Source organism: Mastigoproctus giganteus, chromosome 7 (assembly GCF_048544385.1).
Source record: "Mastigoproctus giganteus isolate SK-2022 chromosome 7, ASM4854438v1, whole genome shotgun sequence".
In the NCBI taxonomy this organism is placed as follows: Eukaryota; Metazoa; Arthropoda; class Arachnida; order Uropygi; family Thelyphonidae; genus Mastigoproctus; species Mastigoproctus giganteus.
In genome coordinates this window covers 97,052,053-97,079,863 of record NC_143581.1, presented here as the reverse complement: position 1 = coordinate 97,079,863, position 27,811 = coordinate 97,052,053, and the positions used below count along the sequence as shown (strand labels likewise).

Sequence of the window (27,811 nt, the reverse complement as noted above, 5' to 3'; positions counted from 1 at the left end):
ACCGGTACTTTAGCGGATTCTGGAAAGACCATGGAATCCTGGTTACTCCACCTCAACTGGTCATGGTATGACAAATTCTGGATGGGAGGGATCTCCCACGAGTGACACAACCATCTGTCTAACATCTGGGTTGTCCAACACACACCGTGTTGGACAACCTTGTCGCCAATATGTCCTGAATGACAACACCAACTAGGACTGATACCAGAGACAATGCTAGACTGTATCCTTGGACGCGGACACTTCTGCCCAATCCTGAATGAAGATCCAACTGACCCTGACTGGTCTTGCAGCCTAGTTGCCCATGCGCCTTTTAGGTGATATGAACCGAGTATTAAACCCGATTCCCTTTAAACCCCCATCCCCAGGCAGGGAGGGATAGGAGACGGGCTTCCGTTTCCTACCCACCCCGCTCCCCTTTTTCCTCTGGTGGGGCCCGTCCCCACTGATATCCTAGGATCGCCTTCTCTGTCGCCTGAGTATGCGTGTCCTCCCTCTCTACCTTACGCAACTACTTCGCTTGCGCCCAAACTAAACAAAAATTTAAATTAGCGAACTTAAACCTCTTTCAGCCCTAACCTAACTACTAGCGTATAATAAAAAAAAACTTTTTTTTTAACAATAGGCCCTTGCCACCGAAATCTTCGGAAACTAAGTGACAGGCCTGCCAGAGTACTTAAGATCCCTCTACTGGTTGCCTGATCTGTCTCCTCAGGACTAAGTTTGGGCAACGGTGGGTCCCACTAGGGGCCCAACGGCTAAATGGTCAGAGGAATAACAGAACGTAACACTACACAACCATTCCCCACACACTTTTAAACCTTTGGCTTTCACTGAGTTCTGTGTTACACAAACAGAGTACACAAGGAGATAGGGGAACCCCTGGCGCCGTCAGACAACTAACACACTTTACACTTACCATAAAGGAAACTTCTGAAATGCCTCTCATGAATCGAATCCCCAAACCAGTAAATAAAAATGGGCTAATATCGCAACGTTATCTCTATATATCTTATAATTCAAAATAATAGAAGTACAAAAATAAAATTAAATGAAAAATCAGAGCTCAATAAGATGCAAAAGTGAATAGCAGAAAAACAGATTCCTTCTTGTTTTCCCCAAACATGGTAAAGAACGCACTAAAAATACTACTGCGATAATAGTCATTCACTGCTATGAACTTGAACCACACCCACCTTGTACCTCCAAGAGTCCTTGGAGAGATGCAAAAATATAATTCTTTTGATTTTACCTCATCAAATGAATAACAACAAGCCTGGCGAACGACTTCACAATTAACACGAAACATCCGTCTTTTATTTTTAATTTTATTAAGGTCGATGGCAGCCTGCTCAGTTATTTTGCAACTGCAGCACTGTTGGTCATATTGCAAAGTGGAGAAGAAAAAGAAACGAACCATTCTATAGAAATGGAAAAATGCGTTGCGCGAAATATAGGTCTGAATTTAAAAGAACAACTGTAAACAATAAACGCAGAGTGATGAACTGAAGCCTTCAGAAATTTCTACAGCAAGCAACATAGAAAGGGCCGGAGATGATAATCGCACTGCTGCATATCATTTCCTTTTGGCGATTATGTAACAGCCCAGTAGCAAAGCAAGAGGTTACAGCACTCGATTAACTCCTGCGTCCAGTTCCTTTAAATGCAGAAATAAGACAGTGTGATATTGCTTTCCTTTAACAGCTACGTCCAGAGGGTAACTCCCCCCCCCCTCAGAACTTTCCTTCTCCCATCACTATACAGCTGTCCTAACTTCTCAGACAGATTCGCAATAACATTTCCAGTGTAACCTCCTACTGAAAGCACGGTATTTACTATACTAAATAGACTCCGAAGGGTCGATTCAGTATCATAATCTTCATAATGAATATTATGATATTGAATCGTCAACAGTAGAAGAATATGGATAATGAAGATTAGGAGAAAAAATTGAAACCGCTTAAAAACTATGTAAATATTAGAGGACTTGTCTCTGGGGATTACAACTCTCCGGTCGCAATCTCCTCACCACCCAGAAATAATGGTCCGTGAGTGTGGTAACTCCATCCTCTTATCATGATATGGTCTTCAATATCAAACATGACACTCCAAATACACAGCATGTAATTGCTCTATGCATGTAATCATTTTTCAGTCGATAGAAGCATACAGCAAAATGTATTCGTCGTGCTTCTGGGAAAATGTAGAAACGCAATGCGATAAAAAAACAACCAAAAGAAATATTACAATTTGGAATGTAATGAGATAGAATTAATGACACAACTTCACAGTCAAAGTTGTGTTATTAATCAGGAAATTGATCATCTACAGTGGTTACTGTAGATGATCAATAAGCAAACCGGACTTCCTACTTAGGGCATCGATCTCATATTGTGGAGGCAACTCGTAGCGAAGTGACTCCTAAAAAGGAGATCGATGCACTAAGTAGCAAACACAGTTTTCTCACTGCTACATACATAAAGAGGCTAGGTACAACGTGTACAATGACTTTATATATATATATATCTTTCGTAGCTTAGGTTTTTGTCCTGAACTTATGTCTACGATGGTTACTTGAGCTACGCCTCCGTAGTGGAGCGATCCGGACCGGGAGTGCAATAGCGCACGCTCCTTGAGTAGACCAGAGTTCAAGCCCCCGACTGCTAAATACAGTCGATCTGCCAACCCGCACTGGACCAGGGTGGCAGATTATGGTCCATTTCCCTCAACATAAATCGTTGAGAGACTTCCTACCTGCAGTGGTTTGATAATGGCTGCACTTTACCTTTACCTTTTTATGGTCCTGGGTGCTTCCCATGACTACATGGACAGCATAGTCAGAGGTCGCATGCTCTTCGTCAGAATTTGTAAGTCGCCACAAAAAAATATACGGCCCATTGTTACCTTAGTGCTGTTCAGTTGGCCGTAGTAAGAACAACCAACTCAACAGTGAGCATGGATGGTGGCTCAGCGTACTCAGCAAGCATTTTAAGCGAAAACAAGTGTGATAATATTGCAATTATGATGCAGGGTTTGGAAAATTTTCAAAAGAAGAATATAAAAATGGTCACGATATTCCGCCTAAGCATGTACCAAGATAACTTTGTGTTCGTACAGTGGCGGTTCCTGTTCCTCAACCTCTTCGAAATTCATAACAAATAATAATGTTGTTGAATCCTGGACATTAAACAGTGAGACATGTCCACTAAATTCAGAACATGCATCATTGAAGAAGCATGTAAGGATCCGAAAATGAATATGGCAAAGGCATACTTCATGTTTGATAAGGTTCATTTCTCCATCGCTGGAACTGTAAATAAAAATTTCTTTATTTCTCCTCAAAGAAGAAATGAAAAGGTCTGCTTTTAATAAAGAAGACGCCTTAATGGATAGCAGCGTCAAGGCTAGAAATAACTAAGCGTCTTTGTATTTTTGAAGATGACGACAGTAATCTCACCATGTCATCAGATGTTGAAGACTTTCCTTCATTTCAAAATTACAGAGGATGAGCACCGGTGCTCATAATGTGTGGTTTGTGCAAGGCAGGGTCATGTATTACGTTGTATTTAGAAGCAGGACGACTGCACCTGGAAAATTTGTCCCGTTTTGGTGATTTCCCAATCACGAAGATCGTGATACAGCGCGACACTTTTTCCACCTCCACGTAATACCAATATACGTAATAGTAAGATATACATCAAGAAGGAGCCGAGACATTTCCTCGATTAAATTAGTAGCACACCACATGAGATGCTGTTTGCAATCATCGCTATAGTGCATTAATTGTGGAAAAGGTTGTTTGCGGAACGCCATTCTCTTGACAACTTTCAAACGTGTGCTATATTCTGCAGCTAGTTCAAACACATTATCAAATGCTTAGTCCTCTCTCATGGTGGGTGTTTGCGTTATTGCGTGTATACGTGCATTAGTATGTTTATTGTGCGATATTAGGTGGAAGGGCTCCGTAGCCGAGTGGTCGGGAGTGTAGTAGTACACGCTATTTGAGTAGACCGGGTTTCAAGCCCCTGACTGCTAAATACGGTCGATCTCCCAACCCGCACTGGACCAGCGTGGCAGATTATGGTCCAATTCCCTCAGTATGAATTGTTGAGAAGGCTTCCATCCTGCAGTTTACCTTTTTTTTTTTTTTTTTTTATATTAGGTGGGAGACAACAGTTTTGCTAAAATATTAAAACACTGTGTTATAAAGAAACAATTTATTCTGCATAATGGGGTACAGAAAGTAAACAAGCATTTCTAATCCGGTTTTTCATACATTCTCAATGAAAACAGTAATGTAGCATGGGCGGCAGAATATTGTTTTCCTTTGAAGTTTTCCCTGATAAAGAATCAATCGAGAGGTCTGGAAACAATATAAGACTTGTCGATTGACTTACTGTAAGAAGGAGGGATTTTGAGGACCCCGACCACAAACCTTCATCAATAAAGTTAATGCAAAGCGATGGAAGCAATGATATCATTATCAGAGGTACTAGCCTCGGGAGGAGCACTAAAGGATTCTCTGGAGCGACGGATATAAATAGAAGTTTTATTATTATTATTATTGGATGAAAGAATTTGGGTGCAGCTGCAACCTGGAGAAAGTTTTTAAATGAACGACACGGTTTCAGTTCATAGTTGGGACACTGAAGTTGTTTTCAATATGTTTCTTTTAGTGAATGACACCCTTTATAATGCTTACTACATTCTTCCAAAAGAAGTCATCGAGTAATCTCATTGCTGAATTCTCTGCCTAAGTGCAGAGAATTCTCTTCTGTTCTTTCCGTATTTTTTTTTTTTTTTTTTGAATCCGTAACTCACATTCATTGATTTCCAACATACTTAATGTTTAGGGTCAAGCGGCATCGGTGGTTTCCACAACTCCGCAATCAGTCCCCTTGTGTTGAATACTGTATCCTGTAAAGGCCAAATAGTGTGAGTGATATGCTGTTTTATGTAGTGTAGGGTTATGTTGTTCACTGTTCTCTTAGTCTAGGGACCCGTGGAACACCACCGACCCCAAATTAACGTACTCGGCACGGAGAGCCGAGCCAGAGAGTAAGGATCAAGTTCTCTCGCTGGGCCATCCCTGGCTTCGCCTAGGCTTCCAGGGACGGCCTTAAAAATTTGAAATTTTTGTTGGAAAGGAACGCAAGGGGGGGGGGTTACAGTTAAAATCTTGGATAAAAGAAGAAGGAAAAGAAGGTAGATACACTTCTATCGAAAAATTGGAAGATAGGGGACAGACGGGCACCCCTGTACAGGAAACTCGCCCTCCACAGGAGGGACTGATAAGAACAGCAAAAGTATTACGGTGGTAGGGCCCACCATGCGAAAATTTTGGAGAAGGGGAAAAGTGGGCTATGCCCTGGGTTTGTTGTTGAGGATTAGGGTGCCTAGAGAAGCCTAGGGTGCCCTAAGTAGGAGTTTTTTGGTCAAGGTGATCTCACCGGTAAGACCAACTGAAATCGATTTACAACATGGTCATAAATTGCTGAATGGTTGGTTCATAACTTCCAGCATTTAATGGTTTTGCGGGGGCAAAAAATTAGGAATTAACCATGCGCTGTTGCAACATCACGTACCAAAGATCAAGCTTCAATAAATTGAGAGCCCATGATGGGAAGATGAAAGCGGGAATCTCTTTTGTGAAAATCTTCAAATTTAGCGGGTCACATATACACCAGGAGGAAAAAGCTTTGCCTGAAATTTCCGGTTAATTAAAAAAAAAACTTTTGAGAGCAGCGACAACAGTGCATCCTTCTTTAGTTCAGTATAGTTTCCTCGGTGACATCACTCCGTGATGCACGTCACCAAGAAACATTTCCGTTGACACTGGTCCTCTTCTTTTAGCCACACTACCATAATCACTAAATTGTTGCATTATCCATAAAACTACTTCTGTTCGAGGTTTTCACAACGTGAAATTTATGTTCATACTCAACTTGGCATTGTTTCAAAAGGCTGCTAGAAGCAAACCACGCCTTCATTATGTTTCGTTAACTCCATATTTACAACTGAACCTCTGCTGTTAGTACAGTGGTAACAATCACAATATGGAAAAGGTCTGGGTCCGATTCACGGTTTATGGGCTTTTCTTTCACTCTGTGGCTGATCTGGTCATTCCCAAGCAGCACTATGATTTTCCTCCCGGAAAACAGGGTTTCATCCCGTAATTTTCAGAGCCTGTGGAAGAAAATAGCGAACATGAGGAGAACGAAGATGTACGCCTTTTCGCGTCAAGATGTGTATCATACTTTAATGTGTTTACCAGGGTACGCTCCTTGTGAAATTTTAGATTAGGTATTTACTATGTCCTACTTTTGTTTACTAGTTATCTCTCTATTTTGAAATATAGTTTTATAATGCCTATTTTTTTATTATTGCAATATTTAAGATTTATTATTATTAAGATTATTCAATAATAATAATATCTAAGATTTATTTCTCAACGTTTTGTATTCTTCATAACAGCACTTTTTAAATTCCTTTAACATTTTATTCCTTTCTCCTATCAATATTTTAAGATCTTCTCTTATCCTAGGTTTGACTGCCTTCTATTTTAACAATACTTTTAGACTTGGACTCATTGTTCTTAATGCTCTCTGTGGTGATATGTAGAATTTCGAAAGATTTTGCATAACTCAGATGACACATTGTGAAAAAAGCCCCATAAAAATTCCTCACGTCATTCGAACTCAGGCCTTTTCCATCCGATGGAGGAACTGTGCTTATATCCACTGAATACCGATGAGGGCTACTGAAGTGGGTGAGTGAAAAAATAAATGAAAGGGATTCATTTCTGATTTTGTTTAATAGTTTACAGCAGGTAATAATGTCAGTACTTTTTGTTACAGCATAATTTGAGTAATTCTTAATTACTCAAATTATGCTGTAACAAAAAGTTCAGCAAAAGTTCATAAAGTTGTTAATTAGGTGATTTTTGTATAAATACCACAAAAATATTACATTTAATTACGTTAGGTTAACGGCGAAACAAAAAATTCTCGGCTTCTCCAAGCACGCACCACGTAATCTAAAACAACCATGTCTTATCAACTGTCGAGCCCCTCAGTCTTTGGGTCCCAACAATGGCAGACTTGCCCGTATGGTAGTTTCGTCACTGTTTTAGATACTGTTCAAAACAGTTTGTACCGTTTTCAATGCACAGCTTTGTCCGTTTCAAAACAGCCTTTCTTGCCTTTCGATTACTTTTATTAATTCCCCTTATGTTATCAGCAGCACTCATGATCCATTGCAAAAGAGTTCTTTCATCTGCGATTTTTGATGAATCCCAGCGAATTTCGTTTACCCACTTTTCAACAATAACCATGAACAGAAATTTAAATGTTCGTATCTCGTAACACTTGGGAATGGAACAAATTTCGTATAACATTTTTCAATCAAAATCACCTAATTAACAACTTTGTGAACTTTTGCTGAACGTTTTCTGTATTCTCATACGTCTACTAAAGAAGCTAAATACACCGAATATATGATGACACATCAGGAAACGGGAAGAGCCCTTCAAAAAGTAGTATAATGTGTTGTATAACTATACACTAGAGAATTAAAGTACTATCCTAGAGAATAATACAAAACTATACCAAAGTGGAGTCTTAGGAAAATGCCTTCACTCGGCGTATATCCAGAAGTTCCATTATTTTATAGTTATTGCTATGCGAATTTTTTAGTGATACATTTCTTTTAACCTCACAGTGCACGTGATTACTGTTATATCCTCTCTCTACCGCATTTTCGAAATAAAGATTGGTTGGTTGGTTTGTTAGGTTTTATTGGCGCATTAGCAACTAAGGCTATAATGCGCCTCGAAATAAAGACATCTGTACTTTCATGAACAACTTTTAATCACGCCTGGGTTGTGCTTTCTGGGTAGCACAACCAGTCTTAAGTGTGGAGTTGCATCCGAAAAGAAACTGTCCACTGAGCACACGGCATTTTTTGTAAGAAGCAGTATAGTTCAACCGGATCAAACTGTGTCTGCTAGAAATGAACTTTTTTTATTTGTTATTATTTTATATATTAAAATAATAATAAAAATATATTAATATTTTTATTATTTTTTGTTCCTTTAGTCAAGATGCTTATGAGAGTTGAAAGGGTGCTATGTACGAACTTAAACCAGTTCTAAATAAGTAGCACACGGTGCAGTTAGATGTTCAAATATTTTATTCCTAAAGGGAAAATAACAATGAACGCCGTTTCACATTTGACTAACCTTGCAGAACCGGTGGTCTTTTGTACAAAGGTCAGTCTAAAGTTTTGTAATGGGTGATGATCGCGTCTTCATTCTTTACCCCTCCCACTGCTGACCATGACCGAAATATTTTCTCTGCTGAAGAATTGATAATAAAGTCTCTTCTCGAAACGGAAATTCTTAGTGAAAGAGTGGACTGATGTCATAATGAATAAGAACACAGAACAAAAGAACACAGCCTGCCATTTTAATGCTTTGGGCATTTATTTTGTTAAAATGGCTCTAATGAATGTTCCTGCATCACTTGATTCACTGTTCGCGACAAATAAAAATGCAGCATATAAAATCACTGAGCCCAGGAAAACAATCTTAGATGCAGCACACTGCATCTAAAATTGTTTTACTTATATTTAAGATAATATTTTTGTTGTTGTTTTTTTTAGTATAGCGTTTTCAGTATAAAAATGGGCATCTTTATGATGCTCATTTTTATTTAATTAAATAAGTAAGAAACATATTTCATAAATTTTCAACGTATTGATTCATCCATACGTTAGATCTTTCAATCATTTTGTCAGAAATAATTTTTATTGATAAAAATTTTATTCGAGTTTTAAAATGGCGAATAACTCCCCATTAGAATACCTAGGTAACCCCTCCCTCCTATACAGTGTTTATGAAGTCCTTTCCCACTTTTAAAAATTAATAATTCGAAATTTGTAGGGTTTTTTTTTTATTTTGCATTGCAGCTAGTACATTTGGAATTTTTTAAACAATAAAATAAATTAGTTCGAAATTTGACCAAAGAGGCACAAAGTGATAAATTTAAAAAAATAACACAAAGGTAAAATTTTCACCAATCTTCATTGATGACCACTTCTCAACGTGCTCACCAAAATAAGCATTCGAAGCATTGTGCCTTCATGTACCATGGAATATTTACTACCTCCTTACAAGCTGCCTCCGTAGCCGAGTGGTCAGGAGCGGGAGTGCAGTAGCATACGCTCTTTGAATAGACCGGGGTCCAAGCCCCTGACTGCTGAATACGGTCAATCTGCCAACCCGCACTGGACCAGCGTGGCAGATTATGGTCCATTTCCCTCAGCATGAATAGTTGAGGAGGCTTCCATCCTGTAGTGGGTTGATAATGGCTGCACTTTACCTTTTTTTACGGATTGCATCGTTCAGATCTGACAGAGCAGAAGATATATTTCTGTAAACACACTGTTTAAGATTTCCTCTCAAAAGTCTGCTGAAGTTAGGTCTGGCGACCTCAAGGTCGCCAGGCTAGAGAAGTCAAAAATGGCGACTGATAATTCGCTATTCGGCGAAGATTTCTCTTAGTAGCTGTTTGGTTATTATGAATTTTTTGCGTAGCACCATCTTGCAGAAAAATTTGGTCTGCAAAACATCGCAGGTCTTTGGTAGGCTAAGATATCGTGTGCAGATTGTGCACTCTCAAAATGCCCTCGATTGTTACTAGGTTGAAAGAAAAAAGGCACAATAATAGCATGTGCTGTAACAAACACAATATGACACACAATATGCACAAAATGGATGAAGGAATTCCCCATAAATCACTTCAGGATAGAGAAAAGCCCTCATGGGTTTTCGCCTTCCAATATTTAATGCGATTGTTGTCGACCAGGAGGGCTTTGAGACATTTTTCTGTCTGTCATACTTTCTAAGGGCTGCAATAACACTATCGTCATTTTTGTAATAAAGTTTAATACGTAAAAAGTTCTTTGTCTTCAGGCAACGTTTTGAAATAAACTTCACCGGACTGATTGTTATATTCCAGCAGTTTCGAATCAATCTAGGATTCGAATATAGTCGCTCCTTCATGCAGTACTAATCTTGTCCATGAGGTTTCAAAATTAAATACTTCAACAAAAAAAAAATGGCACTATTTTAAAAAGTTTTGAAACCTAACTTATGCTATTTATACCATATGAAATAAAAATATAAACACACGAAAAAAATTTTTTAAATCAGTCGTTATGCAACAGTGAAACGATCGGAAAATTCATTGTAGGAAATTCATTGGAAGATATAGGAGGAAGGGCGAATCTTGTTTTGCCCTTCCCCCTATATCCTCCCATTGTTGACCATGACCGAAATATTTTCGCTGGTGAAAAATTCATAATAATAAAATCTCTCTTCGAAACATAAATCCTCAGTGAGATATTGGGCTGATGCCATAATGCATCAGCCCAATTTTGAAGCAGTTCTCCAAAGATGTTTGGCTGATGTCAAACATCTTTGGAGGACTGCTGTTTTTGCGTTATAAAGAATAATTTACAAGGAGGGAAAAAAGTTTAAAAAAATATATAATAAATTTAAACATCATCAACTATTATGGGTGTTAAATTAATATGCAAGGTGAGCAAAGACGCATTTCATTAAAAAGCTACAGAACTTTGAGAGGTAAGCACATCAAATATTGCTCAGCAAAATTCATTAAAGCACAGGCCTCCGCTTTTATGGATACTCTGAATAATTTCCAAGTTAATTTAGCGATAAAAATAACTTCTTCGTTACATGGTTTTATTAATTTTAAAACATATTTCCGATGAAAACTTGATCCTAAGAGTGCTCGTTCATTATCTAGCCCTACGGAATCGGGGAAAGGAGAGTTCAAAGAATCCGCAGACGTCAATGGAAACACCAAACAATCTAAAGAATTGAAACGTCACTACCAAGGCACTACAGTATCTCCCCTCCCCCGGGAAAGGAAAAGGTCAAAGTACTTTGAGACTGAAATTTTGGATCCAAAAAAGTCCTCTACATTCTCTTCTAAATAAAATGGGAAACCATGGAAACTTTAGTTGCTAGCACTTATGGGGTTCCAGTAATTGATAGCAATAAATATGAACTATAATATATATTTTTTAAAATTATTAACCCGGTAAACTATTCCCCACTCTTCCTGAAACCTTAAAAATTAATTCGCTAGAAATTTAAAAACTAAAAAACCAAATTGATTTTGGAAATTCTACTCACGTGGATATTCCGTCCTGGTGTCCACGGACTAGCAGGCAGCAAGACACATGCCTCTCGTTTTAAAAGGTTAGAACCAAGAGTAGGCTGGAGGAACTTTTTCTACGCGTTTATATCCGTTGAGAATTTGCATGGAGGCTGTAAGGTTTCTCGCCAAGAAACCGGCTCTACCCACAAAGCAAACAAAGCAACCTTTAGAATGCACGCGATGCACAGGAAATTACTTCAAAGCGACAACAAGGTCAGACTTTCTATCTAAACATGCTTCCCATAATCTTTCACCAATGTTAAAACACAACGATCATCGCTCCGTGAGCGATTCATAGTTTAATTTGACCAGGGGTAAATAAGAACAGAAATGTGCGTTAATGAGGTGACACTAATTCGCACATCTATATTCTCCATCAGTAGTCATTCGGTGTGTCGAGTAACATTTGACAGACACTGCCTTTTTTTCTGCTATTTTCATATTTGGGAATTGAATTTCGTTTCGATTCACCTGTCTATGAATTGTTTGTTTGGCGTCCGATCCGTCTCCTCCCACGTTCGAAATGTAGAGTGCGTGGATAAAATGGCCGATAAATAAATTTATAAAATCACTTAAATGGGAAGATACTGATAACTAAGTTTAAAGTGCGAGTGACAGCTGAAATATATGATGAGAAAATGATTAAAAGTCAGAACTAAAACATGGAAACATTTTAATGTAGCGAAATTTGGAGAACAGAGGATGGATAGAGCAGAGGTCGGGAAGGAACCCGTGAGCGCAGAACACTTTGAGTAAAGTAAAAAAAAAAAAAAAAAAAAAAAACAAATATTTTCTTTCAATAATTAATATAATGAAGCGAAAATAACATAATAAAAGCTATATCCTACCAATTATTTTCTGTTGTGTTCTTTGTCGTGTTTACTTTTTTTTTTTTTTTTAATAATTCTATTTAATGTGCTGTGGCTTCTAAAATTTGAGGTTTTTTGTTCGTTTTTCTTTTTCTTTTTTTTTTTTTTTACAAAATAATAATAACAGAAACCTTCATATCTAAATTCATTATGAACATTCACGTTCCGTTCTTTCATTTGAACGTTATGCAGAGCTCTAAACGGTCCATTACGATTATGTCGGCGATACACGGATCGAGAATTACTGCTCTAGACATTTCCAAGGATTTAAATTGTTTCCTTTTTCATAAAGGACTTCTGGAAAAATTTACAACTCTAGATTTTTAACTCTACGCCTTCTGATTTTTAAAACTGAGTGGAGAAAGACAGAGAGCGAGAAGTGTAAAACCAAAAATAACTCAAGGGATAAAGCGCCCTCTGTTCTCTCCGTCTGAGATAAGCCTACTGCAGCCTCTATTGAACAGCGCTTTAGAAATTCCTCCAGTAATTGAACCTCAGACCAAGACCTCTCCAAACGAGTAGCACAGTGCATATTGTTAGCGTCGGGCGCACCTGCGGTCTCCCACAACTGCGCAAGTGGCACAACCACTATACTATCGTGGAGGACTTCATTCTATCCATAACTTTGCTAATGATAATATCCCATCAGGTTTGGCAAGCGCTGCGCAAATAACAACCACTTCCTTAAATGTTGATCTATTAGCAAGGCCAGATTTAGCGAAGAACAGTGGCTTCAAGGATCCCAGATTTTCGGGGATCCCAGAACAATGCAATTGGTGTTGGTCCATGACCACTGCGACGTTATTTTCAGGAAATATAAAAATTTGTGCTCCAGCGCTCCGGACTATTTAAATCCAGCATTGTCTACAAGTTATTGGCTAGTAGATGGGATTACTTGTTAAGTAATTGTTCAAAACCCAATTCTGACTTAATTCCGAAAAGAAAGAGTCAGCTTCTCTTATTCTCATTTTCAGTTACGTTCATGTTTTAAGAAAAGGACACAATTCTTGAGTGGGATTAATTGCAACGTAAGCGTAACACAAATATCGCCTCCTCTGTATCGAAAAGAAAAAAAAACCGAATTTTTCTTTCGCTCTCGACATATGTTTAGTTTCTACAGATAGCATTCTTTTTCTATAGATATTTCCATGGACACTTCTTCTGAAGGGGCAGAAATTCCTCTTCTTCTTTCCAAAGCAGTTTGAACACTAACAATAGCCATCCACAGTTTAACACCATAACCTTTCATTTTTATTTATTTTCTCCACTTCTGCTCATATTTTCCTTAAAATTATGGAAGTCCAAGGTTAAGTTTCCACTGGCATCAAAGCCACTCGTGATATAGAGTACTGCATAAAATAATAACCTTTCCTGTTTCCAGTTATTTAAAAAAACAAATCTCTAAATTTTTCCCCCTATTTGAGAACACTTGTCATGCACTTGCGTGCCCATAGTTGAATATTATGTTTTTCATATTAAAAAGGTCAATATGTTCTCTGGTTCGTTGAATTTAAATAATTATAGCTGTATCCGAGGCAGCTTGGTTTTCTGTACAATAAGGAAACACTAACCAAGAAAGCAATTGAAAAATGGGCCAGAAGTCACAGAGAGAGAGAGAGAGAGAGAGAGAGAGAGAGAGAGAGAGAGAGAGAGAGAGAGAGAGAGAGAGACCAAAGTTTCTTGCCACAAGAATCCGGGCCTCCGAGAGCGCTGTCTCAATAGGATGTGTAACGGATCAATAAAGCGTGTCAGAGGATCCTCGCAACTGTGCATATGAGGTATGTGCGCACCACAACTGCCATCATATTTTTTTGTTTGTTTGGGAGTCTTTGGCGGATCTACCACTCGTATTTTATGATATATTATATTCACAGACCGATCTGCATGTACGAGTTGTAAAATCAAGAAATAATTGACGATGGAATCCTCTCCTCTTTTTCTGCGATCGACTAGCTCTAGCCTCGATTAAAATGCCTGTAGGAATTCTTCCAGTCTCCGACGGAATTTGATCCTAGACCTCTCCAAACGAGTGAAAGTGGCAAATTCACCACACATGGAAGCCAAAGTCGTATGCATGCTAGCTTTCATTATTACTGGCGACCCCCTCCCTCCAAAGGTCGTTTACCGAGATAAAACAATCGAAATATTATTCCGTATTGTATAGTACAACATCTGCCTTAACAGGTCTGCTTTTAGGAAAGCAACGTTCCACATGAGCAGTAAAGTGAAGAGGTATAACTGGTATGAATTGCTGAAGCGTGGTTCATCTTTAAGTAGACTTATCTCCTAGAAGCACGATGAAGGAGAGGTCATAAGCCCTTTTGCGATACAACTAATTGGTCTCCTGTGCCAATCAAAATTTTTAGACGTAATGTAGAGCTGTACTGTTACTGGAATTTCTTTTGGTACAATCTTCTAGTTAAATGGCACTTCACTGACGATGTTCGTGTCTTGGCTTTTAGACACGACGTTTTTTGATTCCTGGATTGAAAGAACAGGATCCATTGCTTACCGTCTTCATGCTCATGATTTAATAACTTTTAACTCAGCCCCATGAAGATTAGTAAAAGTATAATGTGAAGTCTGAATACAAACGTGGAGTGTGTCATTCTAGAAACAGTGCACCGAAGATGAGTAGTTGTGGGGAAAAACTCCCAATCCTTATTTGGAAATGTACCATTTGTGTTAATACGGGACTTGGCGTTTATTTTATTTTTAAAAAATAATTTAAATTTTCATTTTGAGGACAGATAGATAAAAATCTACTCCAATTTTATTATAATTGCGCCAATGCTATTTAAAAACTCGTTGATGTAAATCCTCCTTTAATTAATAAACTTGCCATTAATAAACGCTTACGTTTATTAATGGCAGTGAAGGTATGATAATGCACCAAAGGCCATCACTACATATAACGTCAGCTGTATGGGAGTCAACTAATATTCCCAATCATGAGTTTATTTTTAACCTTTCCACCTATTAAACCATAACATTACACCCTTTACTTCCAATAAGAACAGCCGCCAATGTTGAAAATGGACACGTAGGACGAGAATTAAAATTAGTAGTTGGAATTGAGTAATGAAGGTTCACTACACAGAGGGCGTCTGCAAGTTTGTCGGTCAATCACACGAAGTGGGAGACAAGACATACAAATGTTTTTCAAGGCATCGCAAGATAAGAGAAACTGGTTTCCCGACTATGATGCTAATGACCTAATGTTTGTCTCTGTGTACTTTTCAGAAGTATGCAGAAAGAGGAAAAGAAAAACACACACAAACACGTGGCCATGCATATATTAATTACTACCTGTGCATAACGCAGACAATGTGGATTGCCTATAAAATTGTTTTGTTTGGGGCTCTCCCTACCCGAGAGCATAAAAATGAGAATACCCTATTCTCGCAATTTCCCATCCCAGGTTTACACCATTATTTCTTAAGTTAAAATACTTTTAGAGCAGTCGACTAGTGAGAAAGCGTAATGTTACTCTAAATCAGAATTGATTTCAGCAGTATTAAAAACATTCAATAGAGCACAATTATCTTTTTAATGGGGGCTCATATTCACATAATTATTTGGAGAAATCATTCTGAGGGTATGGGTCGCTTCGATTTTGAACTGAGGTAACTTAGGGCATGAAGTATCAGTATCTCCTTTATGTTAATTGTGTCTGTTCTTTTGGGATGAAAAGCCGCGTACCCCCCCCCCTCCCAACAAACTGATTAATTCAGTTATGGAGTGAATTAATGACACTACGAAGTGAATCATGTCTCGCACGTGATAAGTATTACTATATATATTTTGAAAGTAGATATTTATCTTGTAAAGACATCATTCATTGATAATAGACATTTTTAAACCAGAGTCGAAATGAAATGAAAAGTTTTATAAAACGCACGCTCGTTAATAAAATATCTTTTAAAAAATCAAGCGTGTATACGACACATTGCCAACGTGTGTGAGGAAACGGAACTGAGTTCCAGTAGTTCATTCCAAGCCCTGTTTTACACCGAAGTGCCACAAATATTAATAATTCCTGGATTCCATTGGTGTGAAATGTGGTGATGACGGGGAGAAGGGAAGGGAAACAATAAAGTCTCAGCTGGGATTGTTCCGTTCACACCTCGTAACAAAATGAAGTTTCCCGCAATACGGGACTAAATGTACTTCACTAATTTAAAAATCGATTCTACCTTTAATATCACTTTTATATCTACTCGACTGCATATGTAAGCAACGTTCTGTGCAACGCTCTGTTTGTTCTATCATTATTAATGTAATAAATAAATAAATAAATCATTGTTTGTTTATGTAGAATGATGAAATATAAAAAATAAAGTAAAATATATAAAAAATACGTAAACGGCAAAGTAAAAAATTGTTAAAATATTAAAAAATTAATTTTTCTAAAGAGGCGCTTTACCAACAACAATGTGTTCATTTGTTGCAAATACAGCAAGCCCAACACAGCACATGGCTAGGGGCAAAAAATTTCGTACAGGAAATAAGATAAAAACTAGCAGTACCCCTTGTGAAAATTTCGCAATTGGTAGCAGAGTTTTTCTCTAGCTGTCCTAAAGAAATGTAGTATCAATATATACGCGTAAATGTATTCAGGATTGGTCTTTCAGAACGATCCTGAATATATTTGCAGAAACACAAAAAGGCGTGTTTCTCCTTTTCCGCAAGGTACGTTCAACACGACCAGTCAGAGAAGCATTTTGAACGTGACATACTTCTGAATCCTTAAATAACCTCAAAACAAAACACAAATAAACTCGAAGTTGATACCGATAAAATGATGAGTTCTGAACGTATTAAATGTAACGAATGGCAATGAGTGTATGAGGCAGCGTGCACAACGTAGGGACATATAGTGAGCTGTGATGGAATCCTAACAATTAGTTCTTTCTTTTAAGGTAGACAGCGCTAGTAGAGAATTTCGCAATTGGTAGCAGTTTTATTATTATTATTTTCTTTTCTTTTTTTTTCGGAACAAAGGACACGATTGTGCGAACCCGAAAATTGTTAATCAGTTACATAGTTAAAGTGCAAATTGTTAATCAGAAAAAATGCCTTATCAACTTAGACAACTGTTTGTTTAAACAGTTAACGCAGAGGTTCCCAACTTTTCTCAGTTAACGGCGCCTTTACTGTCCCAGTAATTTTTTCACGGCACCCCTAGGCCAAAATAAATACCTAACACGGTGGTTTTTCGACCTTTTCATATATACCTATATATAATAATTTTATTCTTTAAATAGAGGTACTAAATAAAGATCAATTATAGATCACCAATACGGTACAATAGATATTATACCTACCCTTTATATTGTACCCTTTTTATAGTGAAATAAATATATAAATTTCAAAATAATAATAATAATAATAACTTTAAGTAACTTAAACCCAAATTATACGGCACCCCAAAAATGTTGTTGCGGCACCCTAGTGTGCCGCAGCACCCCGGTTGAAAACCACTGAGTTAACGTCTTCCTGTGGTTCCATCTATGAAGTGAATGCTGAACTATTTTCGTTTGTAGTACAAAACTGGCCCGTTCCGTAAAATAAAACTATTCGGAATTTTTAAATTTTAACAACTTTGTGCACACCTAGGAAGAAATATCCTTCAATTTGAGACCACTTCCAGCCCGATCGGTTAAGCCTATCGTTCACACTGACAGAGTAAAGGAAACGGCTTTCGTATTAAATATATAGATAATCAAATACATAGATATATACATTAACAATGAACAGGAATTATATTAATGAATTAATAAAATATTTTGCAGAACAGCACATTTGGCTTTCGGTTGCAATTACTGGATTGAAGGTGGGCTACTGTTTTTATTACTCCTTTCAATACTCTGATTGAAAATCTGACTCCCGTAGGTTTTAGAGTTGAATAACCTGTTGCAATCAATGTTGTGATGATTAATGAGGTGAAGGGATGCATTGGGGAACATTCTGTCCATCTGTTTGAGTTTGGAGAGGTAGGGTTTGAATTGTTGTCAGTTTCTTGAATTTTCTCTGCTGGTAGCAGCTATTATATTGGCTAAGTTTGGTGAATCGCTTGCAAAAGTAATTAGCTTTTCTAGAAGCATGACTCCAGACTCGTTGATCATCTGTTGCAGAGGCTTTGTTTTTAAGTTTTCATAAAGCTGTTGCCTGGATACTGTATGGGGAAAACGAAGCTTACTATTGAGCCATCTAAGAACCCAAAATATTCAAATTTCTAGGTAAGGAATTTCTTAACGGTTGCTTGGGGAGCATAAGACAGAATGGGAAAGATGCATCGTTGAACAGGATTTATGACTTTTTTTTTTTTGTTGTTGTCTTGAATTGTAGTTTCCTTATTTGATTAGCCATTTTGCTTTTTGAATTTTTTGAGCAACATATAAATACTGGGTATTAAAGGAAATATTTTTTTTCAAAAACAACTCCAAGGTATTTGTGAGCACATAGACATTTGGAATTGAGACATCAGCAATTTTTATTTCCATATATGTAGTTTGGTTATTTCGGTAAGGAATAGGTTATTTGAGCAGATTTGTTTGCATTTATAGTTAGATTGAGATAATTGATGATTCCAGACATCTGTAAATTCGCATCGTGGCTAACTTTGTGAATATCATCACAAGCTTTAGAAATAATAAACAACTTTAAATCATCGACATATGCCAAAATATTTAGATTTTCTTTTTAAAAAAAATGCTGAAAATATAGTACTGGAGAGAACACCACCTTGAAGAATGCCTGTTGTGGTTGTAACGAGAATATTATCGGTACTAGTGGGAAGAGGAGAGAGAAATCTGCGGTTAAGGCTGTACTGTAGATAGGAAATAACCATTGTGCCAACGAGGAAATGTTTTTTAACTATTTCAAAATCTTTCTTGTGATCTATGTTGTCGAAAGCACCTTTGATGTTTAAGTAAAAGACATCGCATTGTTCCTTATCTTGAAACGAAAGTTTGGATCTGCACAATGGCGTCAGCTTATGTCCAAATTTCATGAATATTACAAAATGATTACTTCAAAACAATAATTTGCAATTATCCAGCATCTATCCTGGGCAAATATTCAGATGTCTGCTCGGTCCAGCCTGTTGACGAGATACATGTGGAAATAATTTGGGGATGGGCGTTGAGTGTTTCGGTACGGCCCGGGGGAGGTTTCGTTTGCGGGGGTCCGAAGTCGTCCCGACTTCGGACCCCCGCTTGTTTGATTCGCATGGAGTTTGAGCCTGGGGAGGAGAGAAAGAGAGAGAGAGAGAGGTGCTGTGTGCGGGTGCTTCAGGGATTACGGAACCATATTTCCTGAGGGAGGGCGCAATTTCGGGGAAAATGCAGCTGGCTCTTGTTGCACGGTGTCTCTATTCGTTTCGCTCTTGCTGTGGGAGTATTTCTAGTGGGGTGTGGCCTTGTGCGAATCGGCCGTCCACCCTGTTTCCCTGCTCTGGCTCCGGAGGATTTCTTTCTCTTTTGCGTCGTGGAGTGCACTTGGGAAGGGAGATTTCAGGACGTTGGGGACGTGGGGTGGGGGTAGGGCGTGACTGTCGAGCTGGGCATCGTCTCTTTGGGTGACTTCGCTGACTCTTTCGAGACAAGAATGAGGAAAAGATCTCGTGCAGCTATTAAAAGAACTCCAGTATTCTCAGCTAGATGAGATCCTAAAACATTTAAAGTTCTTAACTCTCTTATATCCATTCGACGATGAAAATATGTTAAGAGATAGCTTTGTGATATAACTGAATTATTTGAAGCCAAGAAAGATATTCTTAAAATAAATAGTTTGTTTGTTGCCATAGTAGAATTAGACAAGGCTTTAACTATTCGGATACTATAATAGAAGATGATGACCAGACACCTACTCGTCGAAAACTTCGAAATCCCAGAATACCAGGCATGTAATATAATCATGGACGATGAAACATTAAAAATGTAAAGAAAATTCCAATTCAGGTCAAAAAGAGTTATTAAAATATATATTTGCTCATATAAGAGCTGAGAGGGAAAATGAAAACCAACAACTTAGACTCTTTATTACAGGCAGTGCTGGAACAAGCAAAACGTTTACCTTGAAATGAATCAGAGAAATGGTACAAAGAAGTTACCTCTGGCCTAATTCAGATTCCACACATTTGTTAAGGTTGCTGCGCTTACAGGATTCGCAGCTTTGTTAGTCAATAGTCAATCGCTCCATTCCCTCTTAAAGTTGCCAATTGAAAAAGATAATAGATCTGCAGGTTTTGCGGCCTTGTATTGCGAGTTTCTTGAAAAATTCGGAACAAGATGGCGCTCAATTAAATTCATTATCATATATGAGATTTCTACGGTTTCATATAAAATATTGTCACACACAGATATGAGATTGAAGCAACTAAAAATTCTAATAAATTATTTGGAGAGTTGGAATATATTAGTTTCGGCGATTTGCTTCAACTCCCTGCAGTATTAGGTACCCCTTTATATAAACAACCAAAAAAATTGGAGGGAGCGATCCACCTTTGGAGACAATTTAAATTTTGTGAATTGATAGAAAACGTGCGCCAATAACGTGATAATACTTTCATTGATATTTTAAATAATTTAACACTTCATTAGCTAACCAATGAACAGTTAGACATTTTTCATAAGAAAAAAGATGATTATGATGAAGAACTTGATTCTAAACTTGGTAAAATATTACATATAATGCCAACAAATCACCTCGTTGATGAATTTAAGAATCGTGTATTAGATTATCATAAAATATGCAAAAAAAAATGCCTACATTTATAATTAATGCTGGGCATGAGGCAACCTTAAAGATGAAATCAAGAGGAAGAAAAAGTTATGATAAATGAAGATGATGAAGATTATTCTCACCTACAGAAATTAGTAAAACAGGTGGTATTCCAAAAATTATTGAAATATTTGAAGGGGGTAATGCCTAGATACAATGTGAACGAGGCAAAGGGATTAGTAAACGGGAACATTGGCACAATGAAAGCGATAATATGTAGTATTGGACAAAAAATGCAGTTTGATCAATGCCCAATATTGAAATTGAATTTGATAATGGAATTGGCCTCACACGATTGAAGCTATAATTATTCAGTGTGAAATACGGTATATGATTCCAATTATACATTGTGGGCCACAACAATTCATAAGTTACAAGGTAGCACCGTTGATAAAGCTGTTATTAATTTAGGTTGATCACTATTTGCTAAAGATCAAGCATATGTAGCAGCACTAAGTAGAGTTAGAGGCGATATATATATATATATATATGCTTGTGTATTTCCAAAAGCATGGCCATACTACTTTTATATTATATATATATAGTACTGTATTTATAATAATAATAACTTTAATAATTATAATTTTATATTATATATATAATAATAATGAAATGTATTAACAAAACTTATTTAATTACTTTTTCGTGCGGAATTTATGTTATTATAATAATTATTTAATTAATAAAAATTATTTTATTAATTTTTGGACCTTAAATCTAATTTTTGTATAGGCTATAAAAGCCGTAATTTTAATCTAAAAAACTCGTTTCCTAATGCCTATTATCTTGTTTCCTAATCATCGTTAACAGAGATGCCATTACTACCTTCTAAATTAAGGTCACCCGTTCGTTCTCCACATGAGTGAATTTATAAATTTGCCGACTCGAGAGGAACTTCCCGTACACGGTCCCCTATAGAAATAGGTCGGGAAAAATTATCAAATAATAATGGTCGAAACACTATTTGATATTATTTTTTAAAAAAATTTTAAAAAGTGTTTGTAAGCAGCCACTTACGCGCTTTTAATTTCAAAAGGTAGACTAATTCAACAGAACGAACGGATACTGTCAAATTATGACCCATCATTTGACAGTAGCCATTGGGTCATTTTGGGCGTAAATTCCGCCCTAGCCTCAATATATACGGTATTCGTGTATATCTACTAAGCAAATTTCGAACGCTATTCCAACTTCAAAGTTTTCATCATTCAATTAAGAATTAGCACTTTCTCCCTACATAATCGCCATGTTTTAAAATTCATCTATCTTTCCTTGTTAAACAATCTCAGGGAATAACCAACGGACAAACTCTCCAATCCTCTCTAAATACACCGATAAAAAAAAAGGTCTCGTATTATAAAAAAAATATATAAAAAGTTCCGAGTGAAATTAGGAACTTTTCGATTTATTTTGAAACTCATCTAACTTTCCCATCAGTGAGGTGATTTTCCTGAGAGTTTAATGTTCGCAGTTCCAGATAGCTTCAATTTTATAGTTACACGGATCCAACTTGTTGATATGCTAAGGATTTTGCGATTAATAATGACGCAACTTGTTCTTTTACCTATAAGAATACCAGATAATCCTAATTACCCACACCCAGCTCATCACAAAAAAAAAAAAAAAAAAAAAACATACAGCCATTATCAACCCACTGCAGGATGGAAACCTCCTCAACGATTCCTGTTGATGAAAATGGGCTATAATCTGCCACACTGGTCCAGTGCGGGTTGACAGATCGACGTATTTAGCAGTCAGGGGTTTGAACCGCCGTCTACTCAAAGAGCGCGTGCTTCTGCACTCCCGCTCCTGATCACTCGGTTACGGAGGCTGCTCATCACTAACAACCCTTCAAGTATTAATAGTAGCAGTCGACTAGGCACACCAGATCACAACTTGGTGAATGTCTCTTTTCCCATGGAAACCCTCCCTCTGTCATTTATTCTGCATTCCACCCTAAAATCTCATCCTTGATTTGTTTTTGATTACGTCGGTTTTCAAAGAAATGCGCAAAGGCTGTTCAAGGTAAGAATATAGCATATCAGAATTAGCTTGTATCCACATCTTCAGCTTCGTTTTCTGTCTACCCTAAAGGTCGCAACAATTGAAAAACAGTTATTAATCAGTCCAAACTCGATTTTGAATAGGATAAGAGTAGAAAACTTGCGTTTATCCAAATGGCAGTGAGCGTTCTGGCCTCGTGCCAAAACTATTGTATATCATATTCCCACCATTGTTGCGACTTGATGATTCAGTTGCATCCTCAGCTAAAAATAGAACCGATTTACAAACATCCTATATTTCTTCTATATCTTGTATTGACAATCCTGGTAAATCACCTACTGCCATACCAAATGCACTCCGCTGAATGTCTCTCTTGCTCTTCTTTGGAACAATCTTGATGCTAAGAAAGCTCCAGGTCCTGATGGCCTTTTTCTATTTGGACTCAAAATCGCACCTTGCGCTTGCTGCCATTTTGTTTCGCGTTTTTACGCTTTCATATTCCACTGGTATTTTTGCTTCAGCCTGGAAATTTGCTCATATCCAGCTAGTTCCTAAAAAACGGATGACAAATCCATTTTGCCCAATTATCGCGATCTATTGCACTTATCTCTACTCTTTCCAAAATAATGGAGAAATCCCACAACCACCAACTCTTAAACTAATTCGAAACCCTCCATCTGATCAATGATCGCCAATATGGATGCCATCAGCGTTAATGAACTGGTGAAACAATTGTTTACGTTACTCATCTTTGGACTAATTCAATGGAAAACACTGGGTGGAACTCAAGCAATGTCCTTGACCTAAGGCTTTTGATCTTTTGTTTCTTAAGCTGGCATCTTATGGATTGGCAACTTTTTTTTTTTCTTTACAATTTTGTAATTTTCTTCCTGACCGTCGTTGCGGTGGTGGAAGATGGATTTCTTTCCTCTAACCTCGACTAATACTTGTGTTCTGAAAGCTTCAGTTCTTTCTTTTTCCCCCTTGTATATTAATGATCTTCTATTGACTGAAATATTATCCATAATTTTTCTGCTGATCAGTATCAGTTCCATAAATGCTGATCTCCGGGTAGTTCTGCCGTGGGGTGAAGAAAACTTGATTGACTAAAATTCAGTCCTGTTTTATTTCTCCAAAAAAAAAAAAACTCTACTCCTCTTTTGCTCCTTTTTAATGACACTAAGATTTCTAGACAAAATCATATATCTCTATGAGGGATTACCCTTACTTCTATTCTATCTTGGCATAAGCACGTCACCTATATTGCTTCCTCTGCATGTAGAAACCTTTTATTTTTCGCTTTCGGATTACTTTTCTTCTAAACAATTATTCACGCTGTAAAAATCTCAGATTCGCTACGGAATATTGTTCCCACATGTGGGCTAATGATGCCCCCAAAAACTCTAGACTACATTCAAAAGAGGAGAGCCAGTTAATTAATAACCCATCTCTTACAAAGTCCCTCCACTCTGTCTCCCAGGCGTCAGTTTCTGCTGCATGCCTTTTCTATAGATACTTCCATGGGAACCTTCTTCTGAATGGGCACCTATAATTCAACTCTTCCAAACCAGTCGGAACATGTGCCACAACCAGTCAGCATCTATTTACTGTCCAACTACAAACTTACCCAGCCAACTTTTCCTCTTTCTCATTTATTCTCTCCATTGTGTGAAGGAAGATTGCTCTTTGGAGCAATCTTCCTTCACACATATTTCCCGAAAATTATAATTTACAAAAATTTAAATCTGTTGTCAACAAGCACCTTCTTCCTTCTAAACCTTCATCCATGTAGATACAAAGTACTGTAACTTTTAATACTTCCTGGATTTTCATAAAAAATACTAATTACGATAAGGCCACAAAAACCTCGAAATATCTGCGCACATTCAAAAAACATCGAATAAAAGAGCTGCCAAACATTATTATTTTTCGTTATGGTCTGAGCTCATTACAAACTGGTTAAGCATCATGTTCCAGATTCTGACGGTTTTTTTGTTAATTGTATTTCGTTGTAAAAGTAATCGAAGAAGACAAGTTACTGTACTAGCAGGATCATCTCTCTCTCTCTCTCTCTCTCTCTCTCTCTCTCTCTCTCACTTAATATATATATCACTGGCTTATATAGTTAAGAATTACTAGCCGGAGCTCGCATTAATGAAAAGAATTTATTTTCCTTCCCTATCGACTTTCAATAATAAAAATATAGGACGCGACCTGTTCTCATAGCATCTGTGCCGTCATAACGGGCGGAATGACATACTTCCATTTACTTCAAATCTTCTTTTCAGCATTAGGAAATGGAAACCAAAAAAAATGTGAATTAATTGAAGCGACAAACATTAAGTGTACCAGCCCCAGTAAAAAAACTGATGTAGGGAGAACATGAACCTGACAAACATACATTCAATATATATATATATATAAATGGAGATCAATTTAACGCAAGTACTAAATCCGATACAAAGGAAAATAGCCATGACCACTGCTTCTCAGTAACTGGGGTAACTCAAAGTCCAGATCATCATACGGAAAATAAATCTGTTACTTTCATTAATCTACGCGTTGTTGGGTATTATATTCCTTACCTAAAATTAGGAAATACATCTAATTACATAAAAATTAAAATTCTCTTGATTAAAGCAGCACTTTTACATTTATATCTATAAAAAAAGTAAATTTAAAAAAGTGTTTCAAAATAAAGCTCATCATTAGGTAAACACACAAGATAAAGAAGATGGAAATAAACTTCTTACTAAGCAGCCACACAACATTTGTAAGCAGGGTGGAAACAAATTATTATCATTTAGTTTTGGCTCATCGTGTTGTTTTTAAGTGTAATATCTCTATTCAAATAAACGCATTGTACATCTTTCTTTCTACCTTTTTTTTCTCAGGGTCTTTGTCCCTTTTAGAAACTTTTTCCTAGCCTGTCCTCTCAATACTAATCACATCAGCGTGTTAAAAAGGTGTCTGACAAAGGCCAGCTGGAACAATAAGGAAAACAGCGTGATTTCGATTCCCATCTGAATGTGCATAACTTTTATGAGTTCTTTCAATCCCGCGGTTGAATTAGTCGATCTGGGATGAAGGTTGTATGGATTTTTCTCACACACTAGGGTTTTTCATCCCGCAAAACATGCAAACCGAATATAGAATACCGTAATTTATAGACATTGTATATTGACACCTCGTAACCTTAGCTATCTCGATGCTTATACTAATCAAGAAACCTGAAGTTTCGGAAATTAAATGGAGGCTGCAAAAAACGTATGCGAATTTAATAATCAACGCAACACCGAGTAGGGACTTGGTAAGGAATTGAAAAAGAACCTTAACAAGAAATTTGCTACTCCAGCAGCGACAAGAACAGTTGGTATCTTTATTTTTGAATGCATGTGGTTTATATGATGCTTTACGAATTTTTCTTGGCTTCTCCAGTTGATATGAGCAAGCTGCGGGTGGCTTAATCTGTTTAGTGGAAAGAAAAACAAAAGGGCCAGTATTAAAATTTGAGTAAGAAAATCCGACGGAGAAATGATTACCGGCGAGACTGACTGACTAACTCGGTTTTAAGCGAAAAACAGAAAAGTTCTTCTAATTGACAGCAGGATTTGAATCGCGATGCATAGACAATATCGGCCTCGTTATCCAAAGTGCAGAAATTCAAAATGAAAGATTCTTTCGATCTTTACGATAAACAGAATTTTGCGAGCAATTCGTGAAGAATACAGAAGGCAAGCTAACGATGCGTGGAAATATCGGATAAGGAGAAAAATTATTCTATTACGATAATCTGCAACTCAACTAAATCCCTCCGAAACAACTGAAACGAAACAGTGGGTGTACATTTGATTGTGTTGAAAGGCTGCGCTCTTCAATATGGAAACACACAAATGCCTTTGCAGTGAGACCTAATTGTAGACTCCAATTTTTAAAATTTAGTATGCGAATAAAATTGAAATAAAAATCTGCACTTCTCATCCTAATGTTCCCTCCATAAATATTCGTTGGAACCGCTGCAGAATAAAAGTTTCATTACGTGTAGATGGGAGGAATAAGTGTTTGGGACAAAGAAACATCGATGGAAGTTACGAAAGCAGTAAGACGACAAACAAGGGGAGAATGGAGTGTAAAATATACTATATAAGCATCACTTACCTTATGGCACTAAATAATTTCCTCTCGTGGCCCAAGCTGACGCGTTTTTCAGTGTGGGGGGTGGGATGTTTCCCACCACAAGCGATGCAGTTCAACTGCACTCACAGTCCTCAGGTAGGATGGACAACTGTGGGGAGCACACGAAACAAACGGGTAACAAACGGCAGCAAGCTTCGGCTAACATTCTTATACGTCCCAAAAGTAAGCCGGAGGCACGTCCCTTATTTTACAAGACTAGCTGTCATCGTGCGCGCATGTCAAATGGAGCATGCAACGGCACCGTTAAGAAGACACGCTACAGTGAACAAAATGAGGAGTATTCGGGGTGAAGTCTGCTAACTGCAGAACTAGTTATGATTAGCCCTCTGGCTCCACGCAGAGGAATCGTTGCATAATTGCATAACAGGGATCTTCCAGCAAAGGCTACACACACGACTTCAAACTTTACAGCTAGTCGTGGATAAAATATAACACGACGGCGGACTGTTACTGTTGAAAAGTTGATGGCATCAGAAATACAACAAGGCATATCGGAAAGTTCAACAAGTAAATGATAATCCAATGCGCAAAACTGTTCATTTTAGAGCTTTAGGCTAAGTTTTCCTCGAAGAGCCCTGCTGTAAATTTAAGAGTAGAAACCACTTGTCATCTGATAAGGGACCAATAACTCTTGAAACAGAAGATTAGGTCACGTAGGCTCGAATCAGATGATTTCTGAATACGATTAATGATTTCTTATGAAAATGA

General features: G+C 37.4%; 1 protein-coding gene across 1 annotated transcript in view; it reads right to left on the bottom strand.

The window, feature by feature from the left end:
- The window catches only part of LOC150083095 (uncharacterized), a 104,171-nt gene extending 92,887 nt beyond the window's left edge, over positions 1–11,284 (bottom strand). The window contains exon 1 of the mRNA XM_090377789.1: positions 11,222–11,284. The gene's annotated coding sequence lies outside the window, so the exon portion shown is untranslated. The remainder of the gene's footprint in view (positions 1–11,221) is intronic.
- Between the last annotated feature and the right edge of the window lie 16,527 nt (positions 11,285–27,811).